This window comes from Chenopodium album, chromosome 10 (assembly GCF_948465745.1).
Source record: "Chenopodium album chromosome 10, dcCheAlbu1.1, whole genome shotgun sequence".
In the NCBI taxonomy this organism is placed as follows: domain Eukaryota; kingdom Viridiplantae; phylum Streptophyta; class Magnoliopsida; order Caryophyllales; family Amaranthaceae; genus Chenopodium; species Chenopodium album.
Genome location: NC_137843.1, coordinates 51540516 through 51560116, shown reverse-complemented (window position 1 = coordinate 51560116; position 19601 = coordinate 51540516).

Sequence of the window (19601 nt, the reverse complement as noted above, 5' to 3'; positions counted from 1 at the left end):
ATTATTTCCTTACTTTGCTCGGAAACCACCGCCGATCGAGTCACCGACCTCCTTTTCCATGACATAGACGCCGATCCTCCTCGAAATTGAAATCCTGAAAATTGATTAGGGTTTGCGGTGGTGAGAGAGTGTGTAAAGGGTGGTTTTGTGGTGGTTGCGAACTGGGTGAGCTTGGTTGCGGTGGTTTCAGATCTTGGTTGCGTCGGTTTCTGATCTGGCTAGTTGGGTTTCGCGATGTCGCGTCACTTAGGTGGTGGGTTTTCGTGATTTGACTGGTGGGGTTTCGCGATGTCGCGATTTCGCTCAAGTAATGGGGTTTTGCAATTTGGCTGGTGGGTTTTCGGATCATGGTGGTGGTTACGGGGTAGGTCTAGGTAGGGTGGTGGTGGTTATGTGGTAATGGCGAGTGGGTGGATGTGGGTGGTGGTGGATGTTGCTGCTGGTAGGTGGTGTAGAGGAGTCCATGGCAGTTTGTGGTGGTGGCCATTAGTTCTCTCTCCTACCCTTAATCACACACCTTTCACTTAGTTAATCAACATTAACAAATTTTATCTTGGGAAACGTGCAACAAGGTTTGTTGCACATAATGTGTAACGGAGGAAGTAGATTTTAAAACACTGAGCAAGACGATCTGTTGAAAAGTACTCCGTAATGATAGGGTTGCATGTAAGCTTGTAGACATTTCCAAAAATTATTATTGTATAAGTATTAATTTGAGAATGTATGACAAAATCACACTTACATTAATATAATTATTGTTTTATTAAAACATAATATAATTGAGAGAGATTGTTATATACATCTTGGTGCATTGTACACCCATGAGTATTTTGCTCTTATTTTGAGGATAGTTTTTCATTTAATCATCAAATGAAGAACAAAAACTAACCCTAAGTTAGTTAGGTGTACCTGGGCGTATATAACAAATTTTAAATATAATTAATACGAAGTAATTGATTAGACTATATATTTTAATTTTTTGAATCTTACATGCCTCCCTAAGGACTGCATAAAGACGATACAAAAACTTTGTATACATCCAATACATCAAGGTAACTTTTATTGAATTTAGGGTAATTTTTAGATTTTTTTAGAAACTTTTATCAATACAACATAAATAACTTTTATTTATATCAGGATAATTTATAGGTAACTTTCATTCATTATAGGATAACTTTTGATCATTTAAAGGTAAATTTATAATCCGATTTTCATAAATGCTTGTCAAGACGATAATTTTGACTTAGATTGATAAAACCATAACATCATTGAATCCTCACAAAGTGGAAATGAGCACGATTCAGCTGATGAGGACTAACTTTTTGAAATCGAGTACTTGATGATAAATACAGCTTAATCTAATTCTTCTTCTTACCTTTTTGCATTGTCAATTTCATCCTTGGTGTCTGGTGGACCACTTAATATTTTATAGGTGAGTTTCATGGCCTCATGGGCATACTTTTTAGTTGCACGTACAACTATGATACGGAGTACGGAGTAATAGATTAGATTCTTAGTTTATGTACTAATGGAAATATGGAATTTCTATTTATTGTTTGTTTTTACTAGCTTCACTCTTTCACAGTTTCATCAAGTTACTCAAGTGATAGCATCAAAATGCATTTGTTTCATTCATGCCAGCTTTCGTTTGCTGCTAGAATTAGGGGATTATAATTCGCAAAGCGGCAAGAGTTGATATCATTCGAAATTCAAACTTTTTAATTGGTAAATTCGTGAGCCAAACACGCACCCCTCTTAAATGAGAATCATGATCTTACTGCAGAAGATCAAGACCATACATTGAAGCATGAAGCCTTTGATCAAGCAGTTGTGATACAGCAGCATTTCCTTAGCAGCATTCCCCTAAGGACTGGATTGATGAGCTGGCAAATTCTGTTACAAGACTTATGAGCTGGCAAAATTCTGTTATTACAAGCTTTCCCACGTTTTTGGTGATGTATAGAGCTTGTAAATAACTAGAGCTGGGCATGGGCCGGGTCAGCACGCGGGCGGCCCGGGCACGGCCCGAGGATGGCCCGGCACGGCACGGCCCGCTGAGTGGCCCGGCCCGGCACGACGGCACGCCCCTCGTGCCTCGTGCGGGCTGCGTTAAAAAAAAAAACAAAAAATGGCACGGCCCGGCACGAGCCCGTGAAATGGCCCGCCGGCACGGCCCGTGGGTAACGGCTAGTTGGCAGCAGCTCTATTTCCCTCCAACGGCTATAAACGGCTCTATTTTCACCTATAAATACCACCCTCAACTTCCAATTCTTTCCACAACTCATCTTCTCTTCTCATTCTCTTACTCTCTTATTCTCATATATTATAATTTATAAATTATAATCTCTTAATATTTCTTAATCTCTTATTCTCTTATACTAAATTACTAATTAAGTAATAATTAAGAAAAAAAATTGGGTTTCGGTTAAGTGGAAAGCTTTGAAGCACGGTTGTAAGATCTTTCTTATCTTTATCTTGTTATTATTAATATTATTTTAATTGTTGTTTACTTGTTAATTTGTTATTAATATTGTTATTAATTTGTTAGTATTACTAGTTATACTTATACTTGTTAATTGTTATAATTTGTTATAATTTGTTACTTTGTTAGTGTTATAAACTTATAATTGTTAATTTGTTATAATTGTTAATATTGTTGTTAATTATTATTTATTAGTTAATAATCTTAATTAATCATGACATCAAACCCGAACCAATCCTCCTCTAAAAAAGCCAAATCTAAACGATCATTGGAAGGCTCTTCTATGCCCCTCCCTACAATGCAAATCCCTACTATGCAAATCCCTACAATGGCCAATCCCACCCACCCCGGGTTTTCTACCGGTTTTCCCACCGGATTAGATCAACAAGGGGCATTCCAACCATGGCAAAGGACCCAATCTCCACCTTATTATGCCTCCGCACATGATATGCCTTTTGAATTTAACTATCAAACAACTCAAGCAAGCAACACACAACCTGCCGGCTCTAGTGACCCATCCGTCCAAAATACTATTCCCCCATCTGATAACCCATTCATTGAATGGTACACCGAAGAAGAAATGACCCTTTTGAAAAACCGAAAGAGTAAATGTTGGCAATATTTCTTGTTAAGTAAAGATGGTGAAAAAGCCAAGTGTAAAACTTGTGGTAATGTTTATTCGGCTCCAGCCAAAGGCGGTACGGGGCACCTAAACCGACACAGTGATAAATGTGGTGCCCCTAGTACTGACCCAACTCAACCAAAAATTTCTCAATTCCATCCTTATGGCTTCACTTACAATTATGAGAGGGATAGGGATGAACTTGGGAGAATGATAGTCCAAGCCGAACAACCTTTTCTTTTTGCTGAAAGTGATCCGTTTAACAATTACATTAAACGAGCACTACAACCCCAACACAAAAAAATCTCCCGAAAAACCGTTAAAACAGCTGCCATGAAAACTTACTTAGAATACAAAATGAAATTAATTGAAGAACTTAAAACTCTTACTTCAAGAGTTTCTATAACTTCTGATGCATGGGATAACTTCTAATGCTCGATGGTTCCGATCGTTCTGGTTCAACTAGCTCCTCCGCATTAGCTAGTGAACATGAAGCCGAAGATGAAGACGAAGAAGATAATGAAGACCTTGATTGAAGATTACCAACAACTCGAGAATTAATATTAATTAGCGAAAATTCTAGTATTTCCTATGTACTCTATTAATTAGTGAAAATGTTAGTATTTCCTATGTTGGCTATGTACTCTATTAACATTAGCCGTATAATAAAATAACAAAATAAGTTATTCATCAATTATTGTTAGTTGTACACTTGTACTTCATATTATCTTTTACTTAATAAATTTTTATGAATGAATTTTTTCAACTTTTAATTTTATGGAATATGTTATATTGTTATTTAATTTTTGTCTAATACTTATATAGTTATATGAATAATATGATATATAGTAAATTATGAATGAACAATAAATATTAATATAATTTAAACAATATTTAATATAACTTAACTCCATAAAAAATTTAATAATTATTAAATTCAAATATTAAATTGTATAATTATTCAATTCAATTTTTTCTTTCATAAAAAAAATTCAAGTTTTTTTAAAGTTTTTTTTAATTGTTTTTTTTAAAAAAGAAAAAGAAAAAAGGGTAAGCCGTGGGCCGGCACGGTGGCCGGCACGACGGGCGGCCCGGCACGGCACGACCGGCACGGTGGGCCGTGCCGTGGACAGGGGAAGCTTGAAGGCCGACACGGCACGGCACGACCCGCCTCCACCGTGGGCCGGCACGGCCCGGCACGACACTGTTCATGGCCCGCCTAGGCACGGCCCACGGTAGGCCCGGCACGGCCCATGCCCACCACTACTTGTAATATGTCATCAGATTTTTTATTCTAATGAAAATTCTCTCTTCTGCTCTCTACTTTTTCTCTCTATTTTTCTCTATTTTTCTGAGTTCTAAAATCAAAGAACTCTAATACCTCTAAAAGGCATAATATACTACGAGTAATATCAAGGAGTAGTATGTGTTTCATTTCATTTTTCTCTTTCAAAATTGTAAATAACCATGCTAAACTAAGAGCAACCCCAACGGTTGCCCATTGAAGGTGGGTAAGACGAGAGAGAAAGCAAATGTCACGTTTATCAAGGTGTAACTTTAACTATTAACATTATTAATTGTCCATTAGTAAAAATGGTAACGAAATCAATCAATCAATAACATAATATTAAAATATATATACCAGGAATGACACGTGTCACTTTCCGGTGTTTTTTATTCCTTCCAAAACTCCCATTTTAGCAAAATTTTTTAATTTTATCTTTAGAGTATTGTGTCATGCACGTTAAGTCTAATTTTGTTCACAAATTCTCCAAAATGATGGGTGTATGTTAATTTATTAGAGAAGGTATTGGGTGCGGATGGACGCACGAACTGTTTGGTGCGAGAGGCTTGGTTGATATATTTTACTTGTTGGTTGATATGTTTCATGTGTTGGCTGATATGTTTTATTTGTTGGCTGATATGGTATTTGTGTTGGCTAATATATTCCTTTTGTTGGCTGAAATGTTTTTTTTTCCCCCTCTTGTTGGCTGATATCAGACATCATTTAGCTTATATGTTTCTTTAGTCGGCTGATATATTTATTTTGTTGGCTGATATGTATATTTTAATTGTTAGCTTATATGTTTCATTTTGTTAGCTGATATGTTTATTTTGTTGGCTTATCTGTTGCTTTTGTTTGCTGATTTCATCCTTTTGTTGGCCGATATGTTCCTTTTGTGGACTTATTTGTACCTTTTATTTGCTGATTTCATCCTTTTGTTGGATGATATGCTCCTTTTGTTGGATGATATGTTCCGTCTCTTGGCTGTTAAGTACCTTTTGTTGGCTGATATTTTACTCTTGTTGGCTGATATATTACTCTTGTTGACCGATAGATTTCTTGTGTTGACTGATATGTTTTTATTAATATCTCATACACTACAAGAAAAATACCTTTTTGTAGTGATAATTTTAATATTTTGTATCTATTGTAATTGCTACAAAAAAAAATTCCCGACGAATGGTCATTCGATATAATATCTGCCGTTGCCATAGCCTTTAGTAGTATTTTTTGCTTTCACTAGGGTTGTTCTCATTAATTGATACAGAATGTTACATTCAATCTTGGTGATTATTGTAGCGATTAGCTTAAAATGTTGAACTCATTTTCTAAAAAAAATTATCCTTACGTATGATCTATACAAGATTCAAACATGAAACATGCAATTCAACCTCAAGCTATAATATCAAATGGTTTTCCAATAAGTTATGACATATTTTACATTTGTCAAACAAAATTTCAAAATCCAGTGTTAAAAAGGCTTTTCATATCGATTTTTGGGTTTTAGTGGCGATTGTAAACGATACGCTTTTCCATAATTTTATAAATGTGTAGAATAAAGGTGAATAAATATTCATATGTTTTTCGTATCGATTTCATATGAGTTTATTATATCAATTGTAAAATGATACGGATTCCTCTACTATTTCATAAACATATGTGCATATTGTAGCGAATGTACAATCGCTACAAAATAATCACTATGAAAAAACAATTTTCTTGTAGTGATATGTCTCTAATATTGATTGATATCATACATCAATTGACTAATATTGAGTTGTTTGTTGGCTAATATGATACTAACTACTAAGGAGTACTATATTTATTATTTCTTTCTCTATCTTCCTCTCTCCTCTTTCCTCTTTCCTTTTTCTTCCTTTCTCTTTGGTTCTCAGTTTCTCACGCAACATTCCACCCAAGACTCAACAAAGCACACCATAACATCACTCACCAAGTCACCATAACTCACTCCCCCTAACCTCATGACCTAGACCTCACGCCACCACCCAACCACCCACCGCCCTAATTAACCCACGACCCTAACCTCACGCCACCACCTCCAACATCGCAACACCACCACCAGCCACCATCAACCAGCAAATCGCAACCACCAGCCGTAGATCGCATCACCACCAACCACCGGCCACCATCAGCCGCAAATCGCATCACCACCAGCCACCAACCACCAGTAAGCATAACCACTTCACCTTCGTTCCGTCTTCGTCGTCATCGTCATCTTTGATTCAATCAGAAAATAATTCATTTTCTTTGATTTGGTTGGCTAATTCAAGCATTATGATGTTATTCTGTGAATTGTGAGCCCTAAAATCTCAGTTTTCTTTGATAATTGAAATAAGTGGTGAAGTTTCAATTGTGTTTGAAGGGGAAATCAGCTTGCCCACACAAACACTTGGGTGCTTGCCCGTACAAACACTTGGGTGCTGGTGCCCACACCCAATAGTTTGTGATTTTATGATAAGGCAGGTTAAAGTTATCTTAATAATATTTAAAGTTACTCTATATACTACAAAATTATAACCATGTATCTATAAGAAATTATACTTTAAAATAAAATTCAAACCAACGACAAATTAAAAGTTATCCTTTAAGGGGTTAAAGTTATACCATAAAAATAGTTAATGTAACCCTCAAATTGATCGTCTTACAATAAAATTAACATATACCCGCCTTACACAAGACTTATTGAGTTTTTTTTTTAAATAATTATATCTAACAAAAAAAAAAAATAAAAAAGTGATGCTTTTAAGTAATTTCTTTAACATCAATAATATGAATCAATTTTATCACAGAGTCTTACTTTTTTAGCAAAATCTAATACTACTCCATTTATCAGATAATCAAAAAGGAGTTGGAATAATATTTAGGTAAATGTGTATGGAAAAATTATGAACACCAAATAAAAAGGAGTATTTTTGTCATAAAGATAATGTAAAAATTTGGAATGATATTATTATAATCTATTATTTTAACTGATACTAAAACAAAAATGTTGCTGACATCATCCCTTCTACAAATTGTACACATGTCACTCTGACATAAATTATTTTCCCGCCAATTTGCTATGATGATGTCATAAGTTTTTATTTTATTATTTTTTTTACTTTTATTTTTGTTTTTTTTTAATCTAATAAACCTTTCATATGCTATGTGCTTTATCCTTTGTCTCTATCGAGTACTTTTTTTTTCTTACAAGTATGTTCATATTTCAATGTTTAAAATTGTTTGTGATTTTTTTGTACAAGTAATTTCCTTACCATGTATACAAAAAAATTAGCGGAATAGAATACTTTCTTTCTCCGTATTATAAATAAATCTCATAATGTATTTGTTTTAAACCGATCGCACGGGAACTAAACTAGTGGTATCAAATATTTTTAAAAAATTTGGTTAAAAAAGGAAGGGGAGTTTTGGAGGAAAAATCAGCATCATAATGTGACACGTATCACCCTCGGCGTCTGTTTTAGTATTAGGTTATTGATTCCAAATCTTATATATTATCTTTATATAAAATGTATTCCTTTTTATTTCCTGTTCTTAATTCTTCCATACACATTTACCTAAAAATATTATTCCAACTCTTTTTTAATTATAGAGAAAGTGAGCCAGTGGTTCGGGTACAAGAAACTATCATTATCGCCTCATCTTTTAAACGGGGCATTATTGAATTTTTTTGAAAGTAATAATAAAATTGATTCATATAAGTATATTAAAGAAATTGCTTTAAATATCACTCTAATCTATTTTTTTTCAAATATCTCTAATATTTTGTTTTTTAGATTAATGGAGTATTAAATATGACTATAAAATACATATTGTGTTCGAAAACTATACCATATGTCTAATTCTAGGAAAATGTAAAATATCAATCAATTTTTTTTTTATTATATATGATTAAAAAAATTAATGTCTTAGTTAATACAAAAAATATATTGGATACAATGGTGATATATTTATTTCCATTGAAATTATTTTATTGGATATAAGGTGATATATTATTTGTAATTTATATATTTACATGTGTGTTGTATTAATAGTTTTAATGTAGATTTTAGTAATAAGTCTTTAGTCATAAAGTCACTAGATTAATTGTATAACTAGCTTAAGGCCTATGCCATAAACGGTAAGTCTAACTTTCTAAAGAAATTTAATTATATCCAAAAAAATAAAATTTGATAAAACATACACATCAAATATATAGAAATAACATTGTCATAATACATATTAATAAACAAAGCAAAAATTTAACGATAATAGATTTTTTAGACTGGCCAAACCGAGATTTTTTCAGGTGGGGCTTGGTTTAATCAGGTCTAAGCTAGTAACCTTATTAGTAAATACTTATTTATAAAAGCATTTTTGATAAACATAAAAAATTAATCAAACAACAAACTAAAATTTCCACTAAAACTATTAGTAAAAGTGCACAACATACACATAAATACATTAATTATAAATAATATATCACCTTTTATATCTAAAAAAATCATTTCAATGGAAATAAATACAACTCAGATCATTATAGGCAAGGACAATCTATAATTGGGAAACACTAATATATATTATTACATTTTTTGTTTATGGATTGATGCTTTACTTACATGATATTATCATTCTTTGTTATTATAAAATATGTGTTTGAAGCTATCCAATCATTGTAGTTTGATCATTTTTGTTTCTTGTCTTAAAAGCTATTTGTAGGTAATAGATATTTATATATATATATAAAAAAGGAGATGTCAATTGTCACTACGTTCGACGTGTCTTTCAAGGGTAATGCTATACATAACCCTTAGGGCTACACATAAGCATTAAAATTACTCTAGAAAATTGTTCTAAGTTAGGAATTCATGACACAAACACGCGTAAATCAGTGTAATTTGTGTGTTTTTGTCATGATTTTCTAAATTTAAACAATTTTCTAGAGTATATTTAATACTTATACATAGCCCTTCTATAAATCCTTGATTTGTGTAAATATATATGTAGTAGTAAAATTTAAGAAACAAAATTGTAATTAATTTGAATATATAGTTATGTTGAAATTGAAATAAAATATTAGCTAGAGGTATTTGAAAAGAAAAATTAAGTGATGTTTTAAAGTAATTTCTTTAACATCAATTATATGAATCAATTTAATTGTTAATTTTTTGGCAAAATCTAATAATACTCCGTTTAAAAGATATTAGAAAGGAGTTAGAATAACTATTTAAGTAAATGTGTATAGAATAATTATGAACACCAAATAAAAAGGAATATATTTGTCATAAAGATAATATAAAAGATTTGGAATAATATTATTATAGTATCAAATATTAATAATAAAAAAAATGGTAAAAAAGGGAAGGGGAGTTTTGGAGGAAAAAACAAAACCAGGATGTGACACTTGTCATTCTCGATGTCTGTTTTACAAGTTATTAATTTTATTGGGAATAATATGCATTATTAATGTAATATAATATATACTACATCCGTTTTTAAATACTTACTCCAAATCTACTTTTTGCACTATTTATTTATCTTACTTTGACTAATGTTCTGATTTATACATAACAAAAAAAATATTGTCTTATGGGCACTTGTTGGAATTGCCTCAATGAATAGATTATTAATTTTCAATTGTTAGAATTTATACTTATTAATAATTAAAGATATAATTGATTAAAGATTTGCATCGGCATACATATTCAGGAGAAATGGAGCAAGTATTTAAAAACGGAGTGAGTATTACTTTTAAATATTTTCAACACAACTAATCAACAATAATATATTTTTTTTTCTAAGCTCAATTGTAGTTTTAATAATTTTTGGCTTTTAATTTTATTTTTCAATATGCATTGCATTTGTTCCACACAAGTTGCCTCATCGTAATATTATATCACAATTAATCATGGAATATAGATTATTAATATCGTGCATCGCACGAGCACTAATCTAGTTATATTATAAAAGTACAGATATTGTGACGAATCTAATGATATATTATTTAATAACATTTTTTATTTTATAATAACAAAAAAATTAAGTCAAATATGACATGTGAATAGTGCAAAAGTCAACTGATGCATTTAAAAAAAAAAACAGCGGGAGTATTAAAAAAATTAAAAAGGCACTATTTTTGGAGAGAGGAATGCTTTGCCCATGACCTTTGGCCAAGGTGGGCAAGACATTAGTGAGCACCACTTGTCACGATTTTATTGGATTGCAAGTTTTATTTATTTATTTTTAATTTTTTATTTGTCATTTAATTTTTAGATTTTTAGGTGTATTGATGTTTTGATGATCACAAAATTGATGGGAAACCGAGCGAGTCTCAACCTTGCACAGTGTTATGCCCTGCACAGGGGCAAGATTAGTATTTCGCATTTAAGTAAGTGTATGCAAGTACAATATACGCATCTTGATACGCATATAAAAGCAAAGTTACCCGTTTGAATAAGAGTTCCCCGTTTCACCTTCTTTGATCTTCTCGTTTTCCCGCTTCGTGTTGAGCAAGAGTAAGAGCAGACCCATCCTCCAATGAACTGCCTTCTTCTTCATTGACTTACTCGTGAAGTACCAGGGTGTAGCGAGAAAGCCTAGTCATTTACAATGAAAGGCAGAGGTCAATGCAAATTTTATAATTTGTGTAATTAGGGTTTTTCAAATTTGCGATAACAATTGTGGTTGAAGCTTGGAATTTTTTTAAATTTTCATAATTAGGGTTTTTAGTGTAGTTGTATGATAATGTAATTGGGTAATTGGGGTAGTTGTTTTGATGTATACTTAGAATAATTAGTAGGACGACTTTTCGAACTTGGGTTAATTGGAATTGGGTTTTTAGTGGAGTCCAACAACGAATTGTATGAATTCGATTAATTGATGGCATAGTTTAATATCACAGAAGTTTATTTGTTTAGTTAAATACGTGATTGCATGCAGTTAAACACCCAATGTTGATTAATTGATGGCATAGTTGAATGTTGATTAGTTGTAGAGGCAGAAGTGTATTTGTTTATTATTAATTTAGGTGAATGTTGATAAGTTGAAGGGCTTGTGAAGAAGAATATGAATCCTTGAATGCTTGTAGAGATGGGTTAATAGCTATGAGATTTGTAGAGATATCTAGAAGTAAGATTAGGATAAATTTATTGAAAGCTTATTGATGAAATAATTGAAAACTTGTTGAATGGTTGTTGTATTTTTTGAATTCTGGTTGATTAGATTGCTTAGTATGATTAATTTATTGATGTTTAGGTAAGGGAAATGGCATAAATGTTAGTGGTGGTAAAAGTAAAGGTTGCTATTGGAAAGCTGGTGTGAGTGATGGTGGATTGAGGGGTGTTAATGTTAAAGGAGGAGGCAAAGGGAAAGCTGGTGTGAGTGGTTGTAAAGGAGTTGGGGAAAGACATAAATCAGCCATCGATAAATTTTATGAATCTGGTGATTCATTATTTCTAAGAACCTCATATTCTTCCTCTGGAACAATGTCGGAATTGGATTTTGTGTATGAACCTGATGTTGAATCGGAAAGGGTAGAATCATATGGTGTTGCGTCTAGTGCAGATGTTTCTCTTTGTTACAACAGTGGTGATGAGGTAATCTAATTTTAACTTGAGTTTTGGAGCTTGAGTTTTAGCTGATGAAGATTTAATAAGTGTATGTCTTAAGTTGTTAATGTTGGTTAATGCAGGTGAAAAAGGCTAAACGCAAAGCAAAATCACGGAAACGTAAAGTTGATCCCAAGGTTTATGTGGTGAGTTGTTTGTTGTGCATATGGTTGAGATTAGTTTGTAAAAGATTGGAAAAATTTGTGAGTGTGGTGTTTATGTTTATGCAGGATAATACCAAAACTACATGAGGCATGGTGAAAGAGTCAGGGACAGTTATTGCTTCGGTTAAGAGTGTAATGGTTCGGGAGAAGAAGGTATAGCATGAAAATCACATATTTTAGCTTGGTTTTTGTATAGCAATATTTCATTATGGCTATTTAATTATAATGTGAAAGCAATGAATGTTAACAACCATGTGGAGACCATGGGTAGGATTTTACGTAGCTTCAACGACACAAAGAAGCGTATAGTTAGGGAGATGGGGTTTGGGCCCTTGTTTTATTGTGTTGGTCTGCCACGGACATTGGCGTTGTACCTTTGTACTAGAGTTGATGTTAGTACAAGGAGGTTGTTGACTGTTGATGGGAAATCATATCTATTGGACGGAGTTCAGGTGCGTTTGGTGTTGGGTCTTCCCTATGGTCCAAGAGTTGTACCTACAAAGCCAGTGGACCAAGAGTTGGTGGAAAGACTATATGATACCTATAGTACGACTACACGATGTGAGACAAGAGGCATTACTCGGAAGACTCTTGTTGAATATTTGGAGGCTCCTTGAATCGATGAAAGTGAGTTTAAGAAGGTGTTTTTGATGTATGTGTTGAATGTACTTTGTTCTTCAACATGCCAACATTTGAGGAAGAAGTTGCTGAACAGTGTTGTAGTGGCAGACATGCATCGTAGTATAGTTGGTGTGAGTTTGTTCTAGATGAGCTAATGAAAGCATTAGAGCAATTTAGTAGAAGGTTCTATTCTGATGTGAGGAATGCAAGGGATGTTAACGCAACGAGTAGTGGTGGCTGTACTTTGTTCTTGGCGGTACGTATGAGCATAATTGAGGTGAATTATACTATAACCAATATATTTGAATATGATATTTGTATCTTTAATTTGCAGGTGTTTTATTTGGACCACCTTCATTGCATTCCCTTCAAGTGGGGGGAGTTTCCTAGGATTAAAGTATGGTCTAGGCAGGAGATGAACAAGCAAAAACTGATGATCAACTTGATTCTGGTGATTTTGGAAAACGTGGGGTGAGTGTTTAGGGAGTTTTAAATATGTTTGTGTTTATTTATTATTTACTATTTAAACTTATGTTATTTAATTATTAAATTTACTGTAGTGTTTGGATGGCTTGGCGTATGGGCATTGGCACCCATTTAAAGCTATTGACTTATCGCCTGGTAGGAGGAACAAGGATTGTGCAGATGTAAGTGTTTGTGTTTGTTTTGTTAATTTAACTGTTTGTAGGTGGTGAATTAACATGTGACTGGTATTTCCATGACTTAGGTGCTGAATGCGTTGAAGAATGTTCTGAACAAGGGCGTTGAAGGGGATAATGACCCATTGGATGTAGATGAAGTTGATTTGGAGATAATGACCCGAAATGGTAAGAGGAAAAGAAAGGTAGCGTGTGATCGGCCGTCTGGTCGGCCTGTAGATGTTGGAGAGGGGAGTGAAAATGGTAAGCATAGAAGGTAGAAATTGTCGGATGGGATGTGTGTTGTGAAGAAAAAGGTTGAACAAAGTAAAGGTGGGTAGCATCCTGAATCTATCACTCTAGTTTTATTTTTAGTGTGAAATACTGAACAGTTATACTGATTTTACGTTAGGACTGAGAATGCTTCACAGGGCAAGAGGAGAGGTGCTTCACAGGACATGAGGAGGGGTGATTGATTGGGTGTTCAAGAGGATCCTCAAGTTAATGAAGAGGGCGATGATAATGAACATGAGGTGAATGGTGGTGAAGGTTTAAGAGAAGACAGTGTGGAAGTTGTGTAGGAGGTTAATAAGGAGGATGTTGTGAAGGAGTTCAATGAAAACAAATTTAATGGAGATTAGCTCCATGCTGTAGTTGAAAGTAATAAGGAGGAAGAGGTTAACTCTAACTCAAATGCTAATGCCATCTTGAAAGGGTGGTCTGGAATGTGAATTAAACTTAAAAAATTCAAGGTGATTTGTTAGTGAGGAACCATTGGCCATTGGGGTTGTTGCTGGTAAATACACTAGGTGCAAGTATAATTTGGCCTCCAGTATAATAGACTTTCCTTTAAAATCTTACCGACAACAATGGCATTATCCGTAACAAATGTATCCCATCCTTCCCTAAATAACACTAGTCGGCTATATGGAACTTCAGCCCCAAGAAGAGTAACATCCCATGTACAGCCGCTCTTACCTCGCTTAACTCTGACTCCATTGGTATATAGACAAAGTAAATGTCTCCAATAAGCAGGGATCGGCTATACAATGAACACCGTAACTTAATCACATGAAAGTAATATAATCTGATTCTTAAACGCCATGTAATAAGTTAGTATAGAAATAAACATTCATATTATTACTTACTAGACGGTTGATTATGTAGTCCTTATATGTTATAGTAGTGCATAAATATAGGGAATAATTTCAAGCATCTCACACTTGAGCCCCACCGTGATCATACACTTAAGCATGGTGGCGTCCAAAGGGAAGGAAGCTTGAGCAAAAGAGTCGCCAACAAGTTTTAGGAACTTGTAAATCATTCAAGGGGTGAAGGTTACACCTCTTCACGATCCATGAGATCGCTAACTCCATAGTGGTCCGGAACCATGACTGGATATTCGGGGATAAAGGTACAAATTCAACCTAAAAGAGATTGAACCTGCCCTAAATAGGCCTCTACTTTGTTCTTCTCATATTCATGTGCGCTTTCTGACTAACATACAATCAATATATTAATCCTAAACCTGTTTAATCTATGTTAGTTGAATATTAATGCACAAAAAAATCTATTATTGGCGATCATTTGAATTAAAAATCACATTAGCCTAAATAAAATTATTAATTATCTTATTAAGCGTGATTTCAAATACAAATTCCCTTTAAACCTGCAAGAGAGGGTGTGATCAAGCAATAACAATAACATCAAGCAACATAATTATAATATTGACACAACAAATCATCATCATCATAATAATATTCAATCCCATCAAAGCATAATATTAGCAAGATCCTTGGCATGATACTAACATGATTAATAACAAATCCTAGCATGTCACTAAGCAATAAAGATCAAAGCTTTAGCCCTAACATGATACTAGCATGATAAAAGAAAATAGGAAGCAACCTAAGCATGATACTAGAAAGCAATAAAAACATCCTAACATGATACTAGGAATTAAAATAATCTAAGCATGCTTTCTAAAGATATATAGCAATGAAATTACTCACTTTGTTGCCTCTTATTTCTTTCTATCAAAACAATACACACGTTAGTAACTATAATAAAATATTAAATCAAACAATTGATTTAAATAATTAAAATAGGGATTTGGGACCAAACCCTCAGAAATTATCAACCTTTCACGTCTAGGGTGAAGGCAACTTCGAGCTTGGTTATGTGTGTCTAAGTCTCGTGCTGGACAAATGTTGTATTTGAAAAGGCAAAGCTTAGAAAGAGGGAGAAAGAATAAGTTTCTAGCTTTGAGAGAAAAAGAATAGATGATTGTTGATTGCTGTTCGTTATTACTGATGAGTAAAAATGGAGGAAAAAGAACCTATTTATAGGGAAAACGACTGTAAACGATAGAAAAGAGTTAGAATTTGACTCGGAGTAAAACTGGTTCCATCGCGACGCGACAACGCCATTGCAACACAATGGTCCTTATCGCGACGCGATAGATGTTGTACGATAAAATTCGTACGGAGTCCTTCTTCCAATTGAATTTGGCTAAGTAGAGTCCGTACTTATCTTTTATTAAATCAGATTTAATCCTTAAGACACTTGTTTTATTCCAAATAAATTCCTTTATCTTTTCAAAATCAAATAAAATATACTTATTAATCCTAATCTCTTTAGAATTTAAAATAACCTTCTAGATAATTCTAGAAAATTAAAGTAATTCATAATGACTTTAGGAATGATAATTAATGGACCCTCCACTTGATCATTGGGTCACCCATAAAACCCATAAAACTCATTTAATATCCAATTTAATATTTGGGCCATAACTTCCTCTTTATTTATCAGAATTGGGCTTATAATATATCGTTGGAAAGCTCTTTTTGAGCCCCTATCCAATGACTCTATTATTGGACCCATATCATGGATCAAACTAAATTGGATTGGACATTTTCATAAATAAGGTACGAAAAAGAATGTTTTCGAAAACAAAAAGAAGTATTTTTATTAAAAATAGAGGAATCACGAGACTCTTTCACATTTCACCTTGTTCGATAATCAAATGACGTGAAAGATATTCATCACTGGGTTTGGTTTTGGGTAGACACAAACAGGTGTCTACAATAACATACCTTCATACTCCATTTTTGAGAAGAACTTTTGATGAAATAATGTGAAGAAAGAGAATGATAATTAGAAGATAGAGAATGATAATTAGAAGAAAGAGAATGTTGTGATTGTAGGCGTCGTTTGAAGTGCGCCTACGTTAAGCATGTGTGAATATGCTTGGCACTCATAAGAAGTGGGAATTGATATAATACGATTAGGGACAAGGAAAGTAAGGAGCCGCCAACAAGTTTTTAAGGAACTTGTAAACCGTTCACGGATCATAAAAGGCAACGACGATAAAGGAACAACGATAGGCAACAATGATTGACCCGTGAAGGTTACACCCCATTCATAATCCATGAGATTACTAACTCCATATGGTTCGGAACCACGAAAAGAGGATCGGGGATGATGGTACGAAGTGATTCATGGAGTCACATTCGCCCGTAATGGCCTCTACTCGATTCTTATAGAGAAAAGTATTCCTTGCGATCTCAAAGGCATGCAAACCAAGATTCAATTTACTCCAAACTATTATTAGGATAAATTGGTTGAATATTAATGCAACATATAATTCTAAAATATTTGTGATCACTTCGATTAAACAACAAGATTAAAAAGGAACCTAAGCCGGTTGTCCAAATTATCTTATTAGGCGTGATTTTCAATTACATATTCCCTTTAAACATGCAATATGGTGATCAATAAATATAATAAAATCAACATTAATATCGGAAGCAATTCAACAATAATCCAACAATTAATATATGACAAACATAATAAAAATCGTTAGAAAAATAATAGAAATAAAAGGAACATGATTCCTTACTTAGATTTTGTTTGCTTGCAACTACAAAATAATAAACACGTTAGTAACTTCAAGGAAATCAATAAAACAATAATTAAAATTAAATTAAATAAAGTTGATTTGGGGGCAAACCCTCAAACAGTTCTACCTATCACGCCTTGGTTTAAGGATGGAACCTCGGGTAAAGTACGGACTCCTTGGAGTACTTAAGGGAAGTATTGTGGAAGAATAAGGTAGGCTAGTGTTTAGGCTAGAGCATAGAAGAGAGAATAGAGATTACTTGATGCCCCAAACTGCAGAAATGAGGGTCGTATTTATAGGGGAAATGAGTAGAGGGAACACACGGAACCCTAAAAAGATAAAACCCTAATTTTGGGGAACCGTGACACGGCAGTGTCTGCCGCGACACGGCTGTGGGTGCCGTGACACGGTACAGATTGTCGTGTCACGGTGCACTATTTTTCCCTAAAATGATAAAGCACGTGCAGTTGTGTACGCGGAGAAAACACGGAAAATTCATAAACGAGTGAGAAAACTCGAAAAATACACGGAAAAAGCTCCGTGAGACGATGAAATATACCGTGTCACGGCAATATGCACCGTGCCACATCAGCTTTTGCCGTGACGCGGCATTTTAGCTGTTGCGCGGTAATTCCAGTTTTTTACGCGTTTTTAAAACTATGATAACTTTTGATCTGTAACTCGGAATAAAGCATATAATATATCATTAGAAATCTTATCAAGTCTACTTTCCAACCCAATTGGAATCAGGTCAAAATCATTTGTAGATTTTAAGATATGGCCGAGTTTAAATTGGAATTTGGCTTATGATATATCGTTGGAAAGCTTATTGAAAGGCCTATCCAACCAAAAAATAATTAAATCAAAATTATTAGGTCACAAAATCAGTTTCTCTCGGTTTTGTGATGTGGACACGAAAAGTGAAAATAAGTTATGGTTTAGCAAAATGGGCTAAGAATTGAGTTGGTTTATAAAATGTATTGAATGGAAATATGGATTAAGCACTCCAAAGGTTAAATACTCAACCCGATCAATAATGGCGGTGAAAGGTTGTTCATCATCGGGTTTGGTTTTGGGGAGACATTTTTGGTGTCTACAGTGATGAAATAAGAAAATGAAAAGTGTGTATTTATAGAGAGCCCATGAGTTACTCTCGTCGAAAAATGCAACGCAAATAGTTTTCCGAACAGTGAATCTATCATTAAAATAGTAAACAAGATTTTCGATATACAAACAATAACTAAAACTTTATAACATGGGGAATGCCAAAATCAACGGATGACCACTGAAATTATTATGTGAACAAGCCATTTCGTTAAACGTGGGAATACCTTCGTCAAACATGGGATTGCCAAGTGTTGACGCTTTGCAGTTTTTCAAAGATAACATGGAAATGACAGTAAAAATGTTCATTTTGACCACTAATTAATGATAAATCTAATTAATAACAGAAAGTGTCATAACGATTTTAAAAACTGTTAAAAATACAATATATGTCATTAACGGTCTTACTAGTCACAAATAATACTGTAAAATATATTTCTTATTTAAATTGAGGCATGACATTGAGGCATCGCCGAGGCATAACCTCTCTATGATAATATTTTTATAAATGAACAACTATTCATGTAGCATAATAATCTCTATAATAATATATAATCTAATTGTTTGTAACTCCTTGGTAATTGCACAATAATAAATCGCACTAATGGTGATTCAATGAATACAATAATAAGTCTTTAATATTGCAACTGATTATATTTGTACTTTTTCCCTTTGTCTTTTATATTGGCTTGGGTTTTTAGCATGTGCCTATTTATAATGTATAGTTGTCAATCGTAATATATATACAAGTAATACAATTTAAATTACATAAAATGAGTAAGTGCGTATAAGTTTTAGTAACTATTTAAAGTATTTATAAGAAAGTTAGACTATTTAAAACAAAGTTAGACTATTTAAAACAAAGTTAAACTCACTCTTCAATAAACACCCACAAAATAAAAAGTCCATTATAAAGCCATAACATAATAAGGACAACCATTGAAAAAAAAGTCCATTACATTCATAAAAGTGTAGACACTTGATTGTGTCTCCCCAAAAACCAAACCTGGTGATGAATACCTTTCACGTCATTGATATCGAGTAAGGTGAAATGTTGAAGAGTCTCGTGAATTCTTCTGTTTTCTAAAATGTTTTTAATAAAAATAATTCATTTTGTATTTCGAAAATTGTTCGTTTCGTATCCTATTTATAAAAAACGTCCAATGCAGTTTAGTTT